Here is a 16939-nt window from a genome sequence, read left to right as displayed (position 1 = left end):
AACACAGGGAGCCCCAAATGTCCTCACAAAGCCGGGCCAGCATCTTGCATGGAAATGCCAACACTCTAGGTGTGTGCAAGGTATAAGGAAGAAAAGATAGTAAAACCATTTGTAGCCTAGTTATAATTAAATGGAGACATTTACCATCTTCTCTTTTATTACATCTGGGTCTTTCCTAATATTTGGTGCCATTTGAGTCCCATACTTTCCATGTCAGGTAGTAAAATAACTGTAAAACTAGGAAAAATGTTAGCTTATCATAAAAAACTTTATTTCATTTTAAAATTGTGTGTGTTTGCATTTTTACTGTGTCCTCTCAGTTACAAAAGTCATGTGGTACTGCTGCAGGAAATGTCACTTCATGAACTGAATGATATTAAAAACCTCTCAAAATATACATCTATTTTCTAAAATAGCTATTATTTTGATTTCATAGTTTCAAATTGTTTTTTAAAAATTTCATTATAATTTTCATTAATTTTTACAAGGTTATAATTTTCTTAATCAGGTACAGCTGGGAATCACCAGACACCTGATGATATGATATTATCACAATATTTCACAATATTTTGCAATTTTTATATAAAGTTTTGCGAAATTCTGATTATTACAATAACATATTGCAAATTTTCTCTATTTTCATCTTCAAATTATGTCTTCAAAGTTAGACTTAAACTAAAACATAAATCTAAAAATTAGATGACAAATCTAAGAACTAAAAACACAAATACTCACCAAAGCAGAAACACAAATATAAAAACCAAAACCAGAAATGTAAATGAAACTTTAGAATATTAAATAAGCCAGAATGGAAACCTCCAAATACATAAATACTGGGTCACAGACCCAGGACCATGACATTCACAGTTTGCTTTCAACTGTATATACAGGGAGTGCAGAATTATTAGGCAAATGAGTATTTTGTCCACATCATCCTCTTCATGCATGTTGTCTTACTCCAAGCTGTATAGGCTCGAAAGCCTACTACCAATTAAGCATATTAGGTGATGTGCATCTCTGTAATGAGAAGGGGTGTGGTCTAATGACATCAACACCCTATATCAGGTGTGCATAATTATTAGGCAACTTCCTTTCCTTTGGCAAAATGGGTCAAAAGAAGGACTTGACAGGCTCAGAAAAGTCAAAAATAGTGAGATATCTTGCAGAGGGATGCAGCAGTCTTAAAATTGCAAAGCTTCTGAAGCGTGATCATCGAACAATCAAGCGTTTCATTCAAAATAGTCAACAGGGTCGCAAGAAGCGTGTGGAAAAACCAAGGCGCAAAATAACTGCCCATGAACTGAGAAAAGTCAAGCGTGCAGCTGCCAAGATGCCACTTGCCACCAGTTTGGCCATATTTCAGAGCTGCAACATCACTGGAGTGCCCAAAAGCACAAGGTGTGCAATACTCAGAGACATGGCCAAGGTAAGAAAGGCTGAAAGACGACCACCACTGAACAAGACACACAAGCTGAAACGTCAAGACTGGGCCAAGAAATATCTCAAGACTGATTTTTCTAAGGTTTTATGGACTGATGAAATGAGAGTGAGTCTTGATGGGCCAGATGGATGGGCCCGTGGCTGGATTGGTAAAGGGCAGAGAGCTCCAGTCCGACTCAGACGCCAGCAAGGTGGAGGTGGAGTACTGGTTTGGGCTGGTATCATCAAAGATGAGCTTGTGGGGCCTTTTCGGGTTGAGGATGGAGTCAAGCTCAACTCCCAGTCCTACTGCCAGTTTCTGGAAGACACCTTCTTCAAGCAGTGGTACAGGAAGAAGTCTGCATCCTTCAAGAAAAACATGATTTTCATGCAGGACAATGCTCCATCACACGCATCCAAGTACTCCACAGCGTGGCTGGCAAGAAAGGGTATAAAAGAAGAAAAACTAATGACATGGCCTCCTTGTTCACCTGATCTGAACCCCATTGAGAACCTGTGGTCTATCATCAAATGTGAGATTTACAAGGAGGGAAAACAGTACACCTCTCTGAACAGTGTCTGGGAGGCTGTGGTTGCTGCTGCACGCAATGTTGATGGTGAACAGATCAAAACACTGACAGAATCCATGGATGGCAGGCTTTTTGAGTGTCCTTGCAAAGAAAGGTGGCTATATTGGTCGCTGATTTGTTTTTGTTTTGTTTTTGAATGTCAGAAATGTATATTTGTGAATGTGGAGATGTTATATTGGTTTCACTGGTAAAAATAAATAATTGAAATGGGTATATATGTTTTTTGTTAAGTTGCCTAATAATTATGCACAGTAATAGTCACCTACACACACAGATATCCCCCTAAAATAGCGAAAACTAAAAACTTCTTCCAAAAACATTCAGCTTTGATATTAATGAGTTTTTTGGGTTCATTGAGAACATGGTTGTTGTTCAATAATAAAATTATTCCCCAAAAATACAACTTGCCTAATAATTCTGCACTCCCTGTATTATACGTATATTGTCACAAAGGCCCTTGGAAAACTTGGACAAAACAATTTTGTCCAATTTTTTTCTGAGTGTGTGTATATGTGTATATATGTGTGTGTGTGTGTGTGTGTGTGTGTGTGTGTGTGTGTGTGTGTGTATGTATATATATATATATATATATATATATATATGTATATATATATGAAATAGTTTAACAAGCCCCCTTTCAGATTAAATGATCAAATCATTGAAAATTTAACACTTAAACAATGTTACTACCTAATGGCACCGAGAAGTAGAAATGACCCATCTGCATTTCCAAATATTAGTGGATGTATAATAAATCTCTGCCTTACCTTATCCAGGTAGCCCACTAAATGCAGAGTTGACAGTTCACTCCCCTAAGCCTCTACATCCCGCAGTGGTGCTGGCAGGATAAATAACAATACGCACATAACCTCATTTAGCAAAGGCATGCATCATAAAAATCAAGTAGGCACAAAGACAGTATCAACTAAATGCAACAGCAAGACTAAACCAAGCTTCTACAATACAAAATCAGGTAGATGAGAAAAAAAGTGGAATAGCATTCATACCAATTTTAAGTTCATTCTGCTCTCCCCATTGTCAAACTAGTAAAATGGCCTCGACATCATTTCCAATGTCAGGATAGATATTCATCACTTAGTTCTTTGTCAGTCATGATATTCTTGAGATATGCATTGAAGTGTCATAAACAGCTGAAGGAGCTCTCGGTCCTGAAAGTAGATATGGGCACCATTAAGAGAGTGGCAGATGTGCATATTACATTGCTGGCAGCACTAGCTTTTTATAAACAGGGTCTTGACTGATGAGGATAGTTCTCTTTCTGATTTTAGAAGCTTAAAAATGAAGATTTATTTCTGTATATTTCTGCATCATTAATTTCTAACACACATCTATCCATTTTCTTCCACTTATCCAAGGGTCACGGAGGTGCTGGAGCCTATCCCAACTGTCCGGGAGCAAGAGGCAGAGGTGTACCCTGCCTCTTGCTCTGGACAACCCTGGATGGGTTTCCAGTTTATTATAGAGAGACAGCCAACCATTCACACTCAGAATCACACCTACAGCCAATTCAGAATCACCAGTAAACCTAGCACACATGTTTTTGGACAGTGGGAAGAAGCCAGAGTACCCAGAGAAAATCTATGCAAATACAAACATCCAGGAAAACATGCAGACTCAACAGAGAAAGCCCAGAAACAACCAATCTGAAACAGGACCTTCTTGCTATGATGTGACTCTGCCGTTAGACACCAGATAAGTAAAGTGCCATGCAGATGACTATATTGAGTTAACACCATTTACTGGTGTCAAATGTGCATCAAATGTGCATTTTTGTGCACATTAAATAAATTAAAGAATACAAAGAACAGATCAAAAAAGTGCACACAGGAGCTGCTGATGACAGGTGTGCGAAAAAACACGTTGAAAAACGATTTGTAGATTAAAAGGCCCTACACAAGTGCAGATTATTTACCATCTGCACTTTTATTGCATCTGCATTTCCAAATGCCAGCATATACACAGATCAGTACACACAAAATAACTGCCTTTGGTCATCGAGATCACTTCCTTTTTTGCTTGTGTATACCTTGTGTTAATGTGTCTCTGAAAGATAAGAGGCATCGGTAAAAACACAAGCGCTCCTGAGGGCCCTGTCTCACCTTATCTAAATGGAAACCTCTACAGTATATGTCTGTGCATTTTCACGGTTGCTTCTTTTTAACGCACTCATAAAACAACATATGATATCTCTCCCAGAAGACATTTTCTCAAAATGAACAGTGACAGCTGAGAGAATCAGTCATGCTAATAAATGTGAAAGAGATGAATAGCTGATTTTTGCTGCTGCTCCTCTGTTAGTAGAGAAAATGATGAGAGTGAAATTAGGGCCGTATGAGTTGATACCGTTGCGGGCCAGCTGCAGCACTGCTCAGATTATGCAAATGCATTTAATGCCCTATCCTCCAAATAAATACTTGCCACCAATATTTTTCCCAACTCATGTTGAGCTGTGCTCAGATATCCACTTTGCTCCATAGACTCCCGCAAAGTGGAGTGAAGAAGATTTTCCCTGTAGCATGTTGAAAAATGAGAAACATTGGCTTGAACAGCGTAATGGCTATAAACACAGGCCTTCTACTGGAGTTGTGCTGAACATTAACTGCTTCATAAATGAGCGGACTTTATTTGGACCCTATTAGGCGCGTCAGTGGAATGATTTAGATGGAGAGAAACTCTTAGTAGCGTAATGAGATCCTCATACAATGGCCTGCTTTGCATCTCAACTGTCCAAGTCTATGTTAAATATGGAGGCCCTCATCACAAAATTAGAGCTAATTGCTGTAGATTTATATGTAATATTTTAAGCTTTTATGTGAGACATTTTCAGGCTCTGTATTATTTTGTCTAACAGGGTAAAAATGTCAAAAATAGAGTGCTTTTAGAGCATTTAATAAATTATAAAAAAAGGGGGCAGGGTGAAACTGGAGCATTACTATGTGTTTTACAGTGGATGGCATGTAAAATAAGCTTTGGCACCAAGAAATCAAAATAAATAAATAAAAAAGTCCCCTTTGAGGTATAATGCAAATCACTTGACAGCAATGTGTCATTGAGCAAATTACTAACACCCAACATGTTCACTGACATTTCAAGTTACTAATGGGATTTTTTTTTTTCTTTTTACTAGATCCTGTGTCTGGTACAGCTGTATTTTTACTTTTTACAGTAAAACACATTTATTTTTCAGTATGCTTTACCAAACAACAATTTATTTTGCTAAATGTGCATATTACATACATACATGTACAAAAACGAAATGCAATTGTTGAAGGGCGTGGTCTATGGCCTGGCTGTGGGGGGAGGTGGACACACCTGAGCGGCATCAGCTCATCACGCCTCCACGGCACAAAAGTCTCCACAGGGTCCTGTTGTTGTGGTTGTTGTTATGTGCAGGACGCTGCCGAAAAGCTGTGTGTGTGTGTGTGTGTGTGTGTGTGTGTGTGTGTGTGTGTGTGTGTGTGTGTGTGTGTGTGTGTGTGTGTGTGTGTGTTTTAAGACGACAAGCGGAAATAAAAATGCTGAAAAGTGTTGTAACGTGGTCCGTCCTGTATCCTCTACAGCAATGTAATGGAAAATTTAAAACCTACTGTCATGGCCCGTGGTCTGGTCCCAGTGTTTTGAGTTGCTTTAGTTTTTGCATTCATGTTTATTGTTAAGTGTTTTCTTTTTGGTTTCACTTTTTTCTGTGTTAAGTGAACCTTAGGGTCCAGTCACACAGAACTATACAGTGATTGGTAACCAAATGGCAACCAGTAGTTTCAAAGAAAAGCGATTTGATGCCAACCAGTTGGCGAGCGGTTGCTGCAGGTCTAGAGATGGATCAATGATTCCTGGAAACCGGTTGCTAAGGAAAAGTGTGTATTTTGTAGGTGGTGAACAAAGCTGCTGGTAGTCGGTAGAAAAGAGTTCGAAAAGACGTATGTGGTGCTGCTCACACTCCCCTCCATAAAATAGGGTTCTAACCACAAATCAATGATCTTAAATACAGTAGGTTATATAACTATAATAGACATTCAAATGTTACTATATTCATTGCAAAAATACCTTGCTCAACTGGGAAACTATTTGCAAACACAATATATTCTGTTACTCACCGCCATTGCTGCTTTGCCTCCACCCCTTGAGTAACCTGGAAGTAAAGGAATCAAATTAAGTGGGAAAATAAGACAAAGCTGGAACCAAATAGGTAACACGCATAAGCGTTTGGCACCATTACTGATTAGGAGCACTAGACAATAGATATGAACCCTTGATTTATCCATTATCTAATCAATAGAACTACATTAACAATGACCATCTTACCAAACTCTGGTAAGATGGTCATTGTGTTCTGACATTGCAGAGAGTTCAGAAAAATTAAAGAATTGTGGTTCATGTAGACCATGACAGATGCAATACCCTCGCTTACATAAACATCAAAATGTCTTAGGGTCCATATCAATGCCAGCACTTCTTTTTATATGCTTGAATAATTTAAGTGTTAAGTGCTAATTATTCTGGAGAAGAAGCATACTGGTCTATCAACACCAATGTCATGAGCTTACTCAAGGATATCTCCTGCTCCCAAAGGGTTGATCAAATTGTGGGGCTGCCAATACTGAATAGTGCACAACAGCTTCTTTCAAAAGCTTGTTAACAAGCAGGAGACTGAACAAAAGTCATCTTTCTCTTTAGTTAACAATCAGTTAGTGGTGGTCCCACTTCAAAAAAGTGTCTGCAGAAACTCCTGTAGTATCCCACTAAAACTAGGAACTGCATGAGCTCATTTTTTTAGGGCAGTCTTCTATAGTTTCAACTTTTTCTTACATTGGAGAAATTGTACCCTTCCAAACCACCTAATCCAGGTATGGCACTGTGAGATGTGCATCCACCAAATAACTGAAATGAACATGGATATGCTCTAAATGTGTGGATCACTTGAATAAACCACATCATTATCTACATAGGCTATATATCACTCCAGATCCCCAGTACTTTAGTCATGAGTCTCTGAAACTTTGCTGGCAGTAATGGTAAGATTTGGTCTCCAGCAGTAAATATTTTAGTACTGAGCATGTTGATCAAACAGCCTATCCATCTTACTCTAGCAGAAGATAAATTTTCCTTCACCATTTCCCAGGCTGCAAACAGTCTATACTTAAAGCCATTGAAAAAGGTTTTTAGGGGATTCAGGTCCTTTCAACTGCTCATGCGATAAGTTCAGTGGCCTATGCATTGTTAACCCAAACACTAACTCATTAGGACTGAATACAGCTCTCTCCTCTTTGACCTCCCTAGCAGCCAGCATCAACCACAGCAAACCCTCCTCCCAGTGCAATAAGCAAAGGACTTCTGTGTTTGATGGAAATGCTCCTAAGCCCCCTGAGCATGACAGGCTGAAGCCACGTATTGCTGGACGTGAAGTTGTTTAAGAACTCATGAAAACAGATCAGAAGAAAGTTTGAACCTGGTCAATCTAGATGATTTCAGAATCTGATCACAAGTTTGTTTTGTTTTTAACATCCCAGCATCCCCAATGTACTACGGGTACAAAAATTCCCCCAAATCATGCTTATGTGTCGATATATAGTCATCTGTCAAAGCTGCAGCTTCAGCAGCAGTTTTTACTTTTTGACTGTTGACATGCGTGATAATAAATTTAAATATTTACTTTTTCAACTGCTCCAAGACTATTAGGCCACACGGCTTTTCAAAAGTGGCAAACTTAAGGGTTGAAAACTCTTCACATTTCTGTGACTGAATGTGGTGAAATAACTCAATAATAGTTCTTAAAGAATTAAGAAAGACTTAAAAAAAGGAATTTTGCCATCTGCAGTGCATAATGTCAAAAAGAAATTTTGATCTACAATAGACTGAAAACCAAAAATAAATACCAGTGATCTTTGAGCCCTGAGGTGGCACAGCATAAAAAAAAGACAGTCACAATCACTGCACAGGACCGAAGACACTTCTGAAAAGCATTGTCATTCAACACAGTTTGCAGTTGCATCCATAAATGCATGTTTAAATTCTACCATGCAAAGACAAATACAAACAAGATTTAGAAATACTGCTGTCATAACCGGTGCATTTAAAATGAGCTGAAGTGAAGCAGAAACCTGTTCTTTTGTCTGACAAACCACAATTTGAAATACCTTTTCAACCCTGAACTCTATGTAATCTAACTCAGAGACTTGCTGGTAGAAAAGACTCCTTTATGTGATGCAGATAGAGAAAATGTGGTCTCTTGCACACGCTGCTGCTCGCCACAGAGAGAGGAATATGGGAAAATTGAAAGTGACAACGGCCTCCTGACAGAAAACATGCTGGTTATGATTTCATAGTATATTCCCTTAGTGTGCTAGTCCCACAGATTCCTGGCTCAGCAGCACTGGTGTGACATGTAGTAAGGATTCTCTGTTAAGATTTTCAGCATAGTTTTTTTAATTATATATCAATTTCAATTATTCAAGCTCGTAACGCCTCACAAGAGTGAACTTTTTAAACTTCTTGGTACTGAGCTGCAAAAAACACATTTATATCAGGGAAATGATGAGAAAATAGCCATTGTAAAGAAAAGAACTACTGCATAATAGTACAGGGATGAAATACATGGATATGGTTGAACAACTCTTTTAGTGCAGTGCCTAATGTTTCAAACCTTCTTTAAAGTTTGAGGGGGTATTGGCTGTAGGGTGTAACCCTGTGACAGTTAATGACTACACTTCACTTCTGGTTCCGGTTAGAAGCGAGCCATTTGCCATTAGCTGCTGGTGTCCTGACAACTGTTTTGTAGTTGTCTAGGAATATAGATGTTTTGTCATTGCAATAAGTGGCCACAGGCAAAGGTAAGCAGCAAGACTGCAGTCACATGAGGAAAAAATGTTTTCCAGGAGTGGGTGTCCAAGCAAATTCACCCCAAGGTCAGGCTGTGCGGTGCTTAGAGAATCTGCACACAAAACAAAACAAAACAAAGAACCCAAGAACTTCATTCCAGATACCACCAGCCTCATTTAGGATGTTCAAGCAAGTTCATTGCAGCACAGTCATAAAAAAACCTGTACGACTTGTTTGGAAGGGTTGCCAGAAGAAAGCCTCTTCTATCTAAAAAGAACATGGAAGCACAGCTTAGGTTAGCAATATTGGATCTGAAAAAACCAAAAGACTTCTGGAACAATGTCCTTTGGACAGTTGTCCTAAAAACTCCCTGAAAACCTTCAGTTGATCCAAAATCTCATCAGGTTGCTGACTGCTTGTTGACAGGGAGTGGAACGATATCACCCCAATAGAGCACTTTAATCTCAGACTCCTGGCTTACTTGTTGTTCCTTGAATATTTAAAAGTAGAAGTAGAGCTTTCAACTTTCCAGCCCCTCTTCTGTGGAACCTGCTCCTGGTTAGGAGACAGACACCCTCTCTACTTTTAAGAGTATAACTTTCTTTTTTGACAAAGCATATATTTAGAGCTGCACCAGTTGACCCTGAATCCTCCCTTACAGTTACATTGCATTAGGCCTAGGATGCTGGCAGCTTCCCATGATACGCAGTGTTTCTTCTTCGCTTGCATTTTTTCACTCACTATGTGTTTATAAATGGTTTTGTATTAATCAATAGTTATTATTAATTTCTGGCTCTACTCCACACCATCCCACCTTCCCGCTCTTCTGGTTTTGTGCAATAAAAATGAAAGTAATCTCCATGGTTCGACACCAGAAGAGCATCGCTATTCACTTCCTCCAGCACATGAACTGAAATCAGTTGACTGTTGCGCAAATGCACATAGAGCCAATAAGCAGAATCGATAGGAAAGGGGACTAGAAATTCGAGGGAATTGAACTACTACGAGCTGGTTTCTCTACAAGAACCAGTTCTTGATTCCCTTCTCTGTTACTTTGACCACAAAAATTCTTCCTGTTGTATGGAAATTCATTTGAAAATGGCCCTTAGCTCCTTTGCTCTCTGTCATAGTAAACACTTCAGTGTTTGGGCTTGATTGCTACTTTCAGTTCATATTCCATAAAACACAAAGTGCATTTTAGAAATTATGGTTAGCTAACAACTTGTCAGTCACAAGTCATTAGCCAGAAAGCATGAAGTGTTCTCAGTTTCACAGTCAGAGCCACCCCTTATTTGTCAGGTCTGCTTTCAAAAAACTAAGCAAACATTAAGTCACAGCTTGAAACTTTATGTTTGCTATGTTAACATTTTACACAGAGCACTGATTAGAGCATGGATCAGTGACTACTGACATCACAGTGATGTCATGGCAGAAATGAACTAATAGCACAAAGGAGATGGTGTGGGTATGAAACACAGCTTACAGAGGAGGAAGTAACTGTGAGAAGGCTGAATCAGCTTCAGTAGTGTGCTCTGTATGAGATTTGTTAATAGAATACACAAAAGAGCATCAGTATCTGCCAGGATCAGTGGCTGAGGTTGACTCCATGGCATTGTAAAGCTATGCCCATTTCGATACCACTTAAGTTTGTATCACCACTGTTAGTGCTCTTTGACTCTCTTCCTAAAAAGGTCTGCTACATCAGTGGTTCACACATAAAGCAGGTCAACACATCACACCATTTGGCAAAAATATATTTTTACTTGACATGAATGTTTAGCACATTTACTTTGAAAATAAGTAATCTGGGAAGCATTGGGTATTACTGGCTGGAAGCATCATGGTAGTAACAGCATTCTACTTTATATAGCTTAGAGTGAGGTCAGTGTAAACCAAGTGCAAAGTGAACTGGGCTAGATGAGATTGAAATGAAAAGGTCAGTCTGACCTTATCTTAGGCCTAGGACTGAACCTGCAAATGCTTTAGTGCTCCCAACAAGATTAAAATAAAAGTAGAGGCCTTTTTACACTTTTGAACCTTAAACAGTTTCTTTGTTCACCCACATTGTGACAATTCTACAAGGAGAAATTATAATGACATGAGTGTCAAGGTAATAGAAAAAAGTCTCCCTTTAAAACAAATAGAAATGACATCATTGGAGACCCCCAAGACCTAATTAGCAAAATTAGGTCTTGGGGTATTTTAAACTGCTGTCAGAATGAAGCTGAACACCAACAGTTTGAAAGCACTGCATGGTCTAGAGAAGAAATCTAATCTGCTTTAGGTCTGTACTGACAATATTGATATTTCCACATACTGTTAATTATAGAATGGACTTCAAGAAATCTAGAAAAGAAAAACAAAACAAAACAAAACATGAGCTTCATATAAACTATTCTGTCAAAAGTATTCATTCATCCATCCAAATTTTTGAATTTAGCTATTTGAGTAACTTCCATGGCCACAGGTGTATAAAATCAAACACTTGGGCATGCAGATTGCTTCTGCATACATTTGTGAAAGAAGACCTCACACATAAAGAGTTCAAAGAGCACAGCTCCAGCGTGGTACCGTATGCAACCTATGCAACAAGTCCAGTCATTAAATCTCCTCATTACTAAATATTCCAGACAACTGTTAGTGGTATTATAACAAAGTATAACACTTTATAAAACTCAGCCATGAAGTGGTAGGTCATATAAAATCACAGAGCCGGATCAGTAGATGCTGAGGTGCATAGTGCGCAGAGATGACCAACATTTTGCATGCTTAGTTGCTACAGATCTCCAGACTTCATGTTGCCTTCAGATTAGCTCAAGAACAGTGCGTAGAGAAGTTCATGGAATGGGCTTCCAAGGCCAAGCAGATGCATCCAAGCCTTATATTACCAAGTGCAAAGCAAAGTGCCAGATGTAGTGGTGTAAAGTCTAATCTGATGGACAAGTCTGGGTTTGATGGTTTCCAAGAAAACAGTACTTTTCTGATTGCATTGTGCCAAGTATAAGGTTTGGTGGAGGGGTTTTTATCATGTGGGTTGTTTCTCAGGAGTTGGACCTGGCTCCTCAGTTCCAGTGTAAAGAACTCTCAATGCTTCAACATACCGAGACATTTTTTTAGACAATTTCATAATCCCAACTTTCTGAAAACATTGAAGGGATGGCCTCTTCCTGACTACGCACCAGTGCACAATGGAAGGTCCATAAAGACATGAATGAGTGAGTGGAAGAACTTGACTGGCACACAGTCAAGTTCTGAACTCAACCCAAAAGAACACCTTTGGGAGCAATTAGAGCGGAGACTCCGGGCTAGGACTTCTTGTCTAACATCAGTTTCTGACCTCACAAATGCTCTTCTGACAGAATGGTCAAATCTTTTCACTTCATTACAATACTTTTTCCATGCTTTATATTACTTCATACTAATGATTCCTGAACTGTTTTTCAGATTAGATATGGGTCCAATAGTCACTCACAAAATTAGACTGGCTGTCAATGAGGCCAGGCTGTCAATATTACTCTATGTTGTTCTATGTTTACAACGCTACAGGTCAGCAGTGATGCATCAGTCAGTAGTGGTGCAGAAAACATGGCATGGAGGGCGCAACAGCAAAGAGTCAGCAGGTTACAGGTATTTCACACCTGCGCCTCCAACTGCTTATTTTTGGGTTGCTTTTTTTTTGTTGGTTTTTTTTTTGCACGTTTGCAGTAGTTTCTGAGTTAACCTGACTGTGATCAAAATATTTGGAATGACTGAAAAGCACTGACAATGATGCTGTCTGAGCCAACTTAACACAAGCAAGGTTTTTATTTTCACTTCACTTGTCTCTTGTCCACTCCACTCTGGATATGTTTGGTTGTTGCATTCCTACTTTTATACTACTCACCTAATGTGCCCTGAAAAGATTGGAGATTAGCTTAAGTCTCCTGTGAGAATTTAGACTTTAAAGCCTAAAAACAGAGCCCAGATTAGTTGCAGTAGCTTAGCCCTTTCAAACCACTTGAATACTCATATGGTAAAAGGCTATTGTGGATTCCAAACAATTGTTGCTGTTCCCATCTTTTTCATGTCCAGTGAGTATTTATTATTGCCAGAGTTTATTTTTTGAGGTTACATCAGCATACAGTTTCCATTTTTTTCTCCTGCTGTGCACCTTTCATATAATGTATGTATGTATCTGATTAGCCCACCTGCAGATGCATGAAAATCATCTTATTTCGCCACTTATTTCTTGGCTTAATATCTCATCCATCTTCAGTATCTGTCAGTTACAGTTTAGCCATGGTCCAACATTTCTTCCCAGAGGAATGAGAGCGGAGAGACAGGCAGGGGATCTGTTTCTAGCCTAGGGTCCCACAAACATAGCACATGTCTGTTTATAGAAACACTGGCTGCTGGTCAGACCTGTGATATCACAATTATATCCATTTGGTCGTCCTTTAGCCCAGAGGTTCCCAAAGTGTGGGGCCCGCCCCCTAGAGGGGCGCAGAGCCATTGCAGGGGGGGGGGGCGGTATGAAAAGAAAAAAAAAATAGAAAAGAATGCTTGGACGCTGCTAGCATAATGGACAGGTTTTTGACGGGGCTCCCACACAAACGCAAAGCAGGAGATGAAGCATCGCCAAATATGTTTCCAAACCAACTTCCTTCCAAGCCAAAGACTAGAAAATATGGTGAAGCATATCTTCCCTTTGGCTTCACCTGCACAAGTGCCAAGGTAGGTCTCCCCTGCAGAATTAGTTTTCCCTGCGTCGGGAGCAGCGCTGGGCTCTCCAAATCACGGACAAACAGTATCCCACATTCTTGATTTTTAGTTCACAAACACTTCTTGTAATGACTACTCCTGACATTTTGGACATGTTAGCTTTTTATACAGTAAAGTTACAGCGGGATACAAATAATATCAGGCTGATCCTGCCGTAATTTGTTCCCCCGGTTCAAATCACGGACAAACAGTATCCCACAGCTGTTTTTGTGTTTGAACCCATTTTGCACAGAGAGGAATTTTTGGAAAAATGTATTGACAGCAATGTTGAATATTATTACATAGGAAAAAAAACTACACGTAAAATAATTACACCGTGATGCCTCTGCCTTTCTAAATGGAGGGACAGTAACTGCGTGTGTATATGTAAGCGTGTAAAACCTGAAGATAGTCAGATTAACAGTATTTCGTCTCTATCTGCCATTCTGCAATTCATCTCACGTAAACAATAACATGGCGCACAGCGTGACGTGAAAAGAGGCACATACCTTTGTCGTTGCATAAGGAACTCTGTAATCCTCGTCCACACATAAACGCAAAAAAGGAGTTTTAAATAATCTCCGTTTTCGGTGAATCGCAACGCCGTTTACGTGTTGACGAAAGGCCCAAACGCATAGGAACAGCTGCGTTTTCAAAAAATACCCGTGTAGGTGTGGACGTAGCGTAAAAGAGTTAGTAGTATATTTTATTACTACCTGTGATTTATTGCTGTTTACTTGTATTTGCTTAATTGTTTACTAAATGTTTGAGGTGTGAAATAAACCGCAGTGGAGCAAAATATGGGTGTGTGTGTTTGGAGGATGTGTTTGTGCGGGGGGGGGGTGTTTAGATGGTGGGGGGGCGCGAACATTTTTCTTGTAAAACAAAGGGGGGCTTGGCAAAAAAACTTTGGGAACCACTGCTTTAGCCAAAATGAAGACATCAGTATGCAGAACTGACAGAGCACTTTTTTTTTTTTTAACTTGCCGGTGCAGTAACGTATTTGGGAATGTCCACCTAACTCAGACGACTCAATCGCAGCATGCCGGCTCTGCTTCATTGCCTCATCTCATATCTCATCCCAACCAGCCCTTCCACTGCTTTTTTCCCTTCCTCTGCTAGTTTTCTCATTACATTCCTGGCACTCCCAAGGAAATAATACAGAGCTTTACTATTGGTCTCCGTGGAAAAATGCATTTCCTTTCATCTACCCCGGTGTGAGTGTGTGTGCGTGCACATGTGTGTGCGTGTAGACTTCACATACAGTACCTATCCTATGAAAATGTGCATGCAGCCCCCCTTTCCCACTCTTCAGGTTCCTTAAATAGGCTATTTTCTCCTCTAATGTTGTTTCCCCGTTTCTCTTCTTTTGTATTGATTGGACAAGCTCGGCGGATCAATAGATTGCTGTAGATCAGAGCGACTGCTGCTCAGGCGGCCTACCATCTACTAACGTTCAACACGTTCTCCCTATAAACCGCTCAGAGAGGCTCTCATTTCTGTGTCAAGGTTATGAAATAAAGGGCTGATAAAAGCTGACGGTGAGGCTTGTTTGTTTTGACCGATGAATAGGTTAACTGTTCCGGCATTGTAGCAAGCCTTCTGCGAGCACTCTGGGTCTCACCTCATTGTGGAGCAAATTACCTTGAATCTATGGTCTCTTTATTGCACTCACAAATCCTGAAAGTTGTTAGTGCCACAGGGCTGAGGAACATAGGGGAAGATTGTATACTAATGGCCCCATGATGCTTGTGGTTTTTTTGTTTCATTTGATATATCGAACCATCAATCATTGTGCTGCACTATTAAACCAGTCCTTTCCCAATATCATTTAACTTGTTTTTTCTTTTATTTCCCTATTTTGACATTTGGCTGACACTGCATTCTAGGCAGGCCTTTCAAGTTGAATAAAAAATCTGAACTTTACTTCTAAATTCACTCTCTACGTATCAATAAATTGATTTGGTATGCCACACAGCTTTTTTTTAAAGTCATGTTTAGTCACAGTTTAGTCACCTACTAAACTGTGGCTAAATGTACATCACTATTCAGTAGGGTTTGATTTAAAAAAAAGACCCCAGGGCAGTGGCACAATTTTTATGCATTCTCTCTGCTCTGCCTGTTTTTCTTCAGTTACCTTTCCTGTCTTGGCACTCTCACCTGCCCCGCATTCCTGGCAGTCAGATCACATGAGGAATGTTCAATGTAAAAATAGTGTGCACCATTTGACAATGGTTTCTAGGCTGAATGGGTTGCTTGAAATTGTGTGCAACAGTGTGTATGCAACAAGCTTTGAGGTGTAATTTTGTCTTGGTGCCTGTTTCCGCTTTTGTCTTCTGTAAGGCTCAGTTTGTTGGTACTTATAATGCTTATGAAGACCAGTTAAAAAAAAATCTAGCATACCACCGATTTAGGCAAGCTCAGCTGGAATCCTAGAAGTTCAGCTGGCCTTGGTCTAAGCCCATATCAGCAGGTTATGCTATTTAAGCTGCTTTAACCAGCTCACATCCTGTGCGCATGTATAAGATGCTTTACAAGCCAGTTTTACCCCAGCACCTCCTTTCATGGTGTATCTAAATTAACCGATATTCTTATCTATTGTCATTGAGGCCTGCTCGTTTCTGTGCTGGTGGTCTATCTGCTGCCTTCTCTGCCTTTGGCTTTACACTTACAAACAGAATGGATCAGAACAGAGCTAAACTGCTAAATACAATTTGGAAAAGTACTCCCCAGCCACTAGAACTGGGTTTCTATTCTGTATACCCTGGTTGTAATAAGTCATTATTTGGGTTACTGTTACCTTCGTATCAGTTTGAGGCAGTCTGGTCATCCTGACCTGTGACAAGGAGCAGAGAACTGCCCCTCATTAGATGTTTTTTTCTTTTCTTTTTCTGACCATTCTCTATAAACCCTAGCGATGGTTTTGTGGAAAAATCCTAGTAGACCATCACTTTCTGAAATACTCACAACAGGTTGTCTGGCAGCAATCACTATGCCATGTTCAAAGTCACTTAAATCACCTTTTTTGCCATTCAGATGCTCGGTTTGAATTTCAGCTCATCATTTTGATCATGTCTACATGCCTAAATTCATTGTTTCTGCCATGTGATTGACTGATTATCTATTTGCATTAATGAGTAGTTGACCAGGTGTACCGAAAGAACTGTCCACAGAGTGTATGAACCAGTCTTCTTTTCAACTATAGTGGTCCTTGCTGAACTTAGCTCTGGATTTTGCCCTCTTGGTGCATCCCATTACGTTGCAGTTTTTAGGTATTGATAGTGTTTTTGCTGGCAGATAGAAATGATATAGATGTGTCTTCATGCAACACAGAGTGAAAGAGAGAAATTAAT

The 16939-nt window shown here is 39.7% G+C and overlaps 1 long non-coding RNA gene across 1 annotated transcript; it reads right to left on the bottom strand.

Annotated features, from left to right (window-relative positions):
• Nucleotides 1-2793: 2793 nt before the first annotated feature.
• Nucleotides 2794-14134, bottom strand: LOC112847090 (uncharacterized). Its single transcript, XR_003220414.1, has 4 exons — nt 14096-14134; nt 6125-6159; nt 3017-3178; nt 2794-2847 (listed from the first exon to the last, which is right to left on the bottom strand). It is a non-coding gene; the product is annotated as an uncharacterized LOC112847090 (long non-coding RNA).
• Between the last annotated feature and the right edge of the window lie 2805 nt (nt 14135-16939).

The sequence above is a fragment of the Oreochromis niloticus genome, linkage group LG1 (genome assembly GCF_001858045.2).
Source record: "Oreochromis niloticus isolate F11D_XX linkage group LG1, O_niloticus_UMD_NMBU, whole genome shotgun sequence".
NCBI lineage: Eukaryota > Metazoa > Chordata > Actinopteri > Cichliformes > Cichlidae > Oreochromis > Oreochromis niloticus.
This window is presented reverse-complemented; position numbering and strand designations above follow the sequence as displayed.